This window comes from Papaver somniferum, chromosome 10 (genome assembly GCF_003573695.1).
Source record: "Papaver somniferum cultivar HN1 chromosome 10, ASM357369v1, whole genome shotgun sequence".
NCBI lineage: Eukaryota > Viridiplantae > Streptophyta > Magnoliopsida > Ranunculales > Papaveraceae > Papaver > Papaver somniferum.
In genome coordinates this window covers 131,597,093-131,605,266 of record NC_039367.1, presented here as the reverse complement: position 1 = coordinate 131,605,266, position 8,174 = coordinate 131,597,093, and positions in this window count along the sequence as shown.

Sequence of the window (8,174 nt, the reverse complement as noted above, 5' to 3'; positions counted from 1 at the left end):
GAGACTCCTTGAACCGAGCGAAATGTTCAACCTCACACAGATGCACTGCAAGAAGGGAGTGCTTTGAATTCGAGAGATCAATATGTACTACTCCGGCCTAAACCAAGACAATGGCCGTTCCAGAGTAAATTCGGTCACAAGAGAGGATGGGTTGATCTGTAGGAGGGAAGCTGAGAAATGTGTGGAATCAATTGTAATCAAAGATTGTGGGTGTGTTGTGTATTCTGAATAAGATAACTTCTGAATGATTGAAGTTGCTCAGTTGAGAGTAATTGCTCAATTGATGAGGCATTGATCTCGTGTTGTCTGTGAGACGTGAGATTCTTGTTCTGTCTTCAATCATGATTCAGAGACTTATTTATATTGCTGGAATTGTAGACACCATGATCCCATGAAGTGTGACAGTTGATGGAATCAAAGAGTGGGGAAGTGGAAATCGTGTTTGAAACCAATTTCTCATCGTGCGGAGACTTGGTCGATTTTCCATCCACTACTTTGTTAACTCCTTTAACTGATTGCACGACTTGCTCATATTTCATCGTGTGTATGAACACACGTGTCGTAGACCGCCAGACCAAAACTCTAGTTGATATCCCCCCAAGTGACACGATTGATGTCTCGTGAACGTGGAGTCTGCAGGGCAGACGTGTATTTAGTCAGTTGCTGACTTCATGGGACGATGAGTCCATGTATTTGCTGAGTTGAACATGATTCTGCAAAATGTTCTGAAATTCATGAATTGAACGTGTTCGTTGAGATAGAGGTGTAACTCACGTTGAGGTGAGCAAGTATTGCTCATTCGATGAATTTTTGAATATTGATAGTTGAACCAATATTCCTTGGTTTGAGAAAATATTTCTCATCCGAGCAAGTGTTGCTCGTCTGACGAATTATTGGCAGCGTGACCGAAATAAAACATTAATTAGAATACTGGTAGTTGAACCGAGTATAATAAAATGGTGATCATGAGATCGTCATAAAATTATTAGCGTTCGAATATGGAATTATGATCATTGGACTCAGAAACCCTAATTTGATCAATTGATGACCGAGTGATAGTTTATTGAAAATTTAACCATGGAATGAAGGATGACCGGCTACATGAGACCGTGGTTCGACCATGTAGCGTCCATATGCTCGCGTGAGCAAATACCAAGACCCCTTGAAGAGTTGGTGAAAATATGATCAAATGCTGGTTCAATCATTTTTCATATAATGCTCGTCTGAGCCTTAGGTGATGAAACGTAATTAATTATGGAGAGGTGAGAGACCGACCGAGGGGTCATGAAACCAACCCTGGATGGTCGTGGGATCAAATGAAGATCACTTCATGAAATTCCAAAATTATTTGGAAGAGTCTTGGACCTAATACGTGTAATTGCGCAAATTAGGTCAAACCATGAAAATACGTGGGACCGGCTCATTGCGAACCAAAGAGCCAACCTTGGTTAGTCAAGGTAACATGCTCACGTCCGGGTCTCAGTCCTGAAAATTTTGATATTTTCTGGCGTGCGTTTGAGCAACCATTTGAGAAAATACAATAAAATCAGGGTTTTGCTGAAACTGAGGAAACTTCATGAGATGAAGGAAAATAATTATAAAATGAAAGAATGATGAAGCGTGGGACCGCTGAATCCAACGCATGGCCGGACGGCCAGTGACCACGGTCCCATGGTGCCTTTTCCTGATTTTATATTATTTTTCATGATTTTATGAAAATATCATGAAATAAAAGAATTTGTTGAAATTAAGGAGTTTCCTTGAAGTGAAGGAGTTCCATGGGATCAAGGAAGCAAATAATATTAAAAAAATAAAAATTAGGGCGTGTGGGACCGGCTAGGGCATGGATGGCCGGCTTGGGCCCGGTCCCACGAGTTTCCCTAATTTTTATGTATTTTCCGTGTATTTTTCCATGATTTGAAGGAATTTTCCTAATTTGAGAGAAATACCATGAAATCAAGGAGCTTCATGGGATGATGGAAACCTTAAAATAATAATAATAATAAAATAAAGGGGCGTGTGGGACCGGCTAGGGCATGGCCGTCCGGCTGGGGCCCGGTCCCACGGGTTTCCTAATTTTATATTATTTTTCATGTATTTATGAAAATACCATGAGATGAAGGAATTTTCATGGGATTAGGGAAATAATAATAAAATAATGAGGAACCATGAGGTGTGGGGCCGGACGGGATCAAGGCATGGCCGGTTGGCCAACAATCACGGCCCCACAATATTTTTCCCAATTTTATATTATTTCCTTCGTGCGAAGGAAGCACCATGAAGCTGAGGAGTTTCCTCAAACAAAGGATGTTTGTTCAAATGAAAGGATTTTCATAAGATCAAGGAAAATAACAAAAAATATGATAAAATATAAAATTGGCGTGCATCGGCCACGACACGGCCGACCGGTTGGTGTGCCCAGTCACCTGGCGCCTTGGTCAATATTTTAATTATTTATTATTTTCCTTCCTATTTTGCATAGGTTCATCGTTTCGTCGTATTTTGAAATACTCGTTCGTGCGGTGATTGTTAGTGCATCATCGTTGAGTACACTTGCACCTTTTGAGCCGGGGCTTACTCTGAGGTAGCTCAGACGCCCATGCGCTTAATATTTATTACTAACCCATGGAATTCTTCTGGGAAGAACCATAAATTGAAGTAACGAAATATTGCGAAAATATTTGAATATTTTCGGAAATTCAGTGGATGAATCCAAGAATTTAGGAATAATTAACTTATGGATCTATACTAGCAAAGCAAGCTGTCTAGGAGCATTAATTATTCTGACATGAGCTTGCTGGAGCTTCATATCCTTTATATAGTCAGGGAAACTTGTTGTTTGTATCCTGAAGACGTTATCGCTTTATACTAGCAGAGCAAGCTGTCTAGGAGCCGTCAATCTCGTGATTCTATATAGAAATAATTACTGAAGTGTTCAGTATTCATGAGATATGTCGTTGTCCAGCCGAGAGACTACATATCTGCATGTACTCTGAGAGACAGTATTCTCAGTCAAAGGATTCGATGAGAGACCCGTGTCTCAATACTCACATCTGATTGCTAGATCAAGAGTTCGTATAATTATGGGTTTACGATTTTATCCTTTGTCGAAAATCCACAATCTACATTAAGTCCCCTGCTTAGTGAGGAATGCCGTGTTCCTCAGTCAGCATTGTATGGTGATTTTCCGGTCATAAACAATATAAGTAATTGCACTTAGTCGTGAGTTAAGATGTTACCGGATTTTGATAGTACGAGCATACCATGACTTGAGCATAAATTGGTGTTGAACCGCTGGTTTGAACGACGGGACCTTGGTCGTTTAGGATTCGTGGGTCGGGCCCAATAAAGAAATCCTTGTAAAATTAGGTTTTTGGAAATAAAATTTGATATAAAAGGGAATTAATACCTTCTTTTTTATTATTTTTTCCATGACCAGCACCTTCATCACCTATCCACCACCTTCACGCCGGCAGCAGAAGGAGAAAATTTTCACGCCGGAGTACCGGCCGCCGCCGGCCACCGTCCGGCCAACTTCTGACCGGCGCCGACCAGGTGTGGAATTTTTTTTTTTTCTGATGTTTATATGAGTTTCATGAAGTGATCATGTTGAAATCATATATGTGCATATATTAGTGCGAGTTTTGTTGAAAAACCCTCGTTTTTGAAAACGTATGTTCGTTTGACCGTTAGTTTTGAAAACTAATAATAATCCCTGATTTATGAGGGATTTTTTTTTTAATATATGTAGACCTAGGTCTAGTGATAAAACTTAGTTTATGATCTTTCATGTTAACCAAGGTTTTATCATAAAAAGAGTGAATTTTCATGAAACCGAAATAAACCTTCGTTTTAGAGTATGACGATAGTACGAAGGATTTTTTTTTTATACATGAACTTGTGTCCAGTGATAAAATTTTGTTTATGAGATTTCATGTAAATCAAAACTTTATCTTATAAGGTGTGAACTCTCACAAAATTGAAATAAGCCTTCGTTTTAAAGACGAACGACGATACGAAGGAAAAGAGTTTTTTTTTTTTATACAAAATCATGGTCTGTCCATGAAAAATACATTTGCATACAAAACCATGACATGATTTCACGGAAAAGAGTGTACTTTTTTTTGCGTGAGTTGTTACTCACTAAAAATAAAACGTGAGTTATTATTTCATGTTTTGTAAACATATATTTTCAAAACTGATTTTTGAATAATGTTCAAAGTAAATAATTATTTATGATGAGATATTGTTTTAGTTTTTCATAATTCCATGGTGAATGTTCACGCAGTAGAAATGTTCATGATTTTATGAAAATCTAAGTTTCGTTCGTCTTTTGCAGGTTTCGAAGAAACGAACGAGTTTTGAGGTGTTTAACTCTTGGATTACCATTATCACTGTCGTTAGTGGAATCGTAAAGAGGTAAGAGTTAAGAATTACCATTTTTGCAGATGGATTCACTTGCATGTTGATAATTTTATGCTTCCTAGTTTCAGAAAATGTCAACTTCCAGCGGCAACAATTACGATTATTATTACTCCTCTTCCTCCTCCAGCTCCTATGATAAGGATTCCAAAGATTTTGTAGCCAAATCGAAAGTTAAGACAACTCATGATGAGGGAGCGAAGTATAGCGTACCCTTGAATGATCGCATGGTCACTTATGCTGAACTTATGAAGAGAAAGGCTGAAGATGATGAAGCCGAGAATCGTCAGCGCAGAAGGGATCGAATCCGGCGCCGAGTACAAGCGGCTGAGGAGAGACGTCAATTTCTTGATGGGGGTACCCTCTGACTCTGATGCTGATGTTTCTGAAGAGGAGACTGCATGGGTATTTACAAAGCACAAGATCAAGCCTGTCCGATACGAAAGAGAGTTTCGGAGGATCATGAAGCAAATTGAAGTCGAAGCTGAAGCAGAAGAAGACTCGGACTCAGATGATGATCCTGAGGCTCGTCCAGACTTCATCCCTGACGCTGATTCCGACGAAGAGGAAGATAACGATGACAAATCTGATGACTCGGATGACGATAAGGACAGTGATGACGAATCTGACAATTCGGATGAGTCTGACGAGTATCTTTACTTCTATCTTCTTTAAACATTTGAATCTTCTTTATCCTTCGTAGTAGACATTTTTTTGATGATTTGGATGACTTTGCTTTAGATCTAGGGCTTTCTTCTGAACAATAAATATTTTATTAATGTTGATTCCTTCTGATCGAATGAAACAGACCAATGTTCATGCGCCTGAATCCATCATACTCTCTTTTGATGATTTCCGTCTTGTGAGAAGTACCAAAATACGGTTAAGAGACACGGGACGTGTAGCGAGTTGCGTGCCATTCTCTGACTATGCCGTTGTCAGTCCCCGGTGTGTTATTTTCCTCCACGTCTTCAGTATTGATCTCGTTTGAAGCTTAGGGTTTCCGCGAATCCCGTAACTGAACTGACTGTTCGTAGAAGATAAACATCCACCGTGTCTAATATATATCTTCGATACTTTGAGTCTATCATCTACGTGAATATTTCCTCCATTCCTGAGTCAGTTTCATCATACAGAGAAATTCCGATCATATCTTGTTATCGCTATGTCGAGCAGTAGTATTTCTTCTCGAGATGATCCTCAGTCGAAATGTGAAATAGAAGCGTCTATCTCAGTAAGTTGTATACCTTTTTCGTCTATGTCTGATCGAGATTATCCGATCATAAGAAAATGATTTGTTGCAGGATAACCAGAAGAATTCTTCATCTCATAACTCGAGGCCCAAGCGGACTGTTAGAGCTCCTTCCCGGTACAGGTCGGCTTATGCTGAGGCTGGATCATCTGTAAGCACCCTTACAACCCTTGCAGTTACACTATGATCAATTTCGGTAAAATTAAATACTTCTCCGTTTCGTCGCAGGCGGATGTTCGTGTCGTCGTTGATGCCAGAAGGAGAAGGAGTGGAAAGTCTGTGACCGTGGTTGAGGTTGAAGACAACAACACCCGAGCTGGTGAAGACTCTGCAGAATCCGTAGAGATTGAACACAGGGTTCACGCTCATGAATATCCAATAGCTGGACTATCGTTTGAAGCTCCTATGATCAATAATTTCCCGGACAATGAGGTGGTTGGTGGATTCGTCATATCCAAGTGTCACACGCCTCTTTACACCAAGATCTGGAAAAGATATGGACATATTGCTACGACCGAGGTGTGGAAGGGTTTTCTACCAACCCTCCTAACTACAGTTGCAGGGCTGTCACCGATCATTGAGGAGATGGACCAGATGCGCCTGCGAGATGTCAAGAATCAGGAATTGAACAGGTGGGATGAGATGATTTCGAACTGCGAGACATTGTGGTTCAATTTAGGATGGCTTCATTATCAGCTCGAGATAATCAAGATTCATAAGGCGGCGGAGGCTGCTGATGCGATTTCTCTGACCACTGCTTTACTGGAGGAGGAGAAGATGCTCGCTTTGCAGTCGGCCCGGGTTGAGAAGGTGGTGCAGGAAATGAGGAAGAAAACCAAAAGTTTTCAGAAGAAGCTTGACAGGGTTGCTTACAGAGATTACTCATTGTTGGATGGTTTGCTCTGAGTGAGCATTTATGATTGTTGTTTTTGGATAGGTTTAAGCTTATGGTTAGGTGGAATAATTGATCATGATATGAAGGAATTTTGCTCATTTATGAAATGTTTAATGAACAAATGAGCATTTGCACGCTCTTTGGAGGAATGAAAATTACATTTTTGAAAATACTTGAAATGATGAAAAGGTAATTGCTTTCATGAATCAGGCGTAATAGGCTTTGAGCCATTTGCCATTGATTATATTCCCTTCCACTCCTCCATACACAGCTAAGATCCTGTAGACCCACTGGATACTGCCTTGATGACTACATATGGTCCCTCCCATTTCGGAGAGAACTTGTGAGCAGACATATCTTGTTGAATGTGCTTTGCTGTCTTTAATACCAGATCTCCTACTTGAAATGTTCGAGGTCTTACCATTTTTTGTAGGCCTTGGAGATCCTTCGTTTGTAGGTTTCTATGTATTTGTCCACCTTATACCTCCTTGACTCGAGCATGTCTAGTTCAGCGATTCTTGACTTGGATACTTCGGCCTCATCCCATTGTACTCCAGTGGATGTTGCAATCCTTGCTGAAGGAATTTTGATTTTTGCTGGAAGTATGGTGTCTGCTCCGTAGACGAGGGAATATGGCGAAGTTCCGATTGAGCTCCTTGGTGCGGTTCGATAAGCCCATAGAGCCATAGGTAGCTGTTCATGCCACGTTCGAGGATTGTCATGAATTGTCCGACTGAGAATTCAGATCAAAATTTTGTTGGTGCTCTCCGCTTGTCCGTTTCCTTGAGGATAATATGGTGTGGAGAAGACTTGTTTGATGCCGTATTCCTCGAGCAGTTCAGTCACATGTTTATTGGCGAAAGGAGTTCCATTATCAGTAACAATGTGTTTAGGAACACCGAATCTACATATTATGTGCTCTTTGATGAAGGATGCAATCGTGACTCCGGTGGTGCTTCGAAGAGGAATCGCTTCAACCCACTTGGTGAAATACTCAGTTGCAGTGATGATGTATTCATGCTGCTTTGAAGATGCTGGATTGATCTTCCCGATGATATCCAGTCCCCAGCTGTAGAAGGACCATGGACTATTCACAGAATTCAACGGGAGACAAGGAGTGTGGATAAGATTACCATGGATTTGGCATCGGTGACATCTCTGAACGTATGCAGCTGCATCCTCTTCCATGGTCGGCAGTAATATTTCTCATGGACTTGAAGAAATAATTTTCTCTTTCCTTGATGTTCTCCATCGTGCATTTCCTTCAGCATTGTTGGGATTTCTTGTTCATCTAAACATCTCAATAAATTCCCACGAAAGATTTTGCGGTATAAGATCTCGTCAATAAAGACAAATCTCTTAGCTCTCTGAATGAGTTTTTCTGCTTGCTTCTTTTCTGTTGGTAGTTCGTTGTCCCGAAGATGTTTGATGTAAGGATCCCTCCAGTCCCCAGTGTTGTGGACTGTTAAAACCTCTAAATGATGGGGAGGTGTCTGACAATTGGGACAAGATCCTTGTAGAGCCCTTGCTTGAGCTTCCATGGAAGGCCAGTAGTATCCTTCCCTCTGAAGCCTTCTGTAAAGTGTTACTACTAGTGTTTGTCCG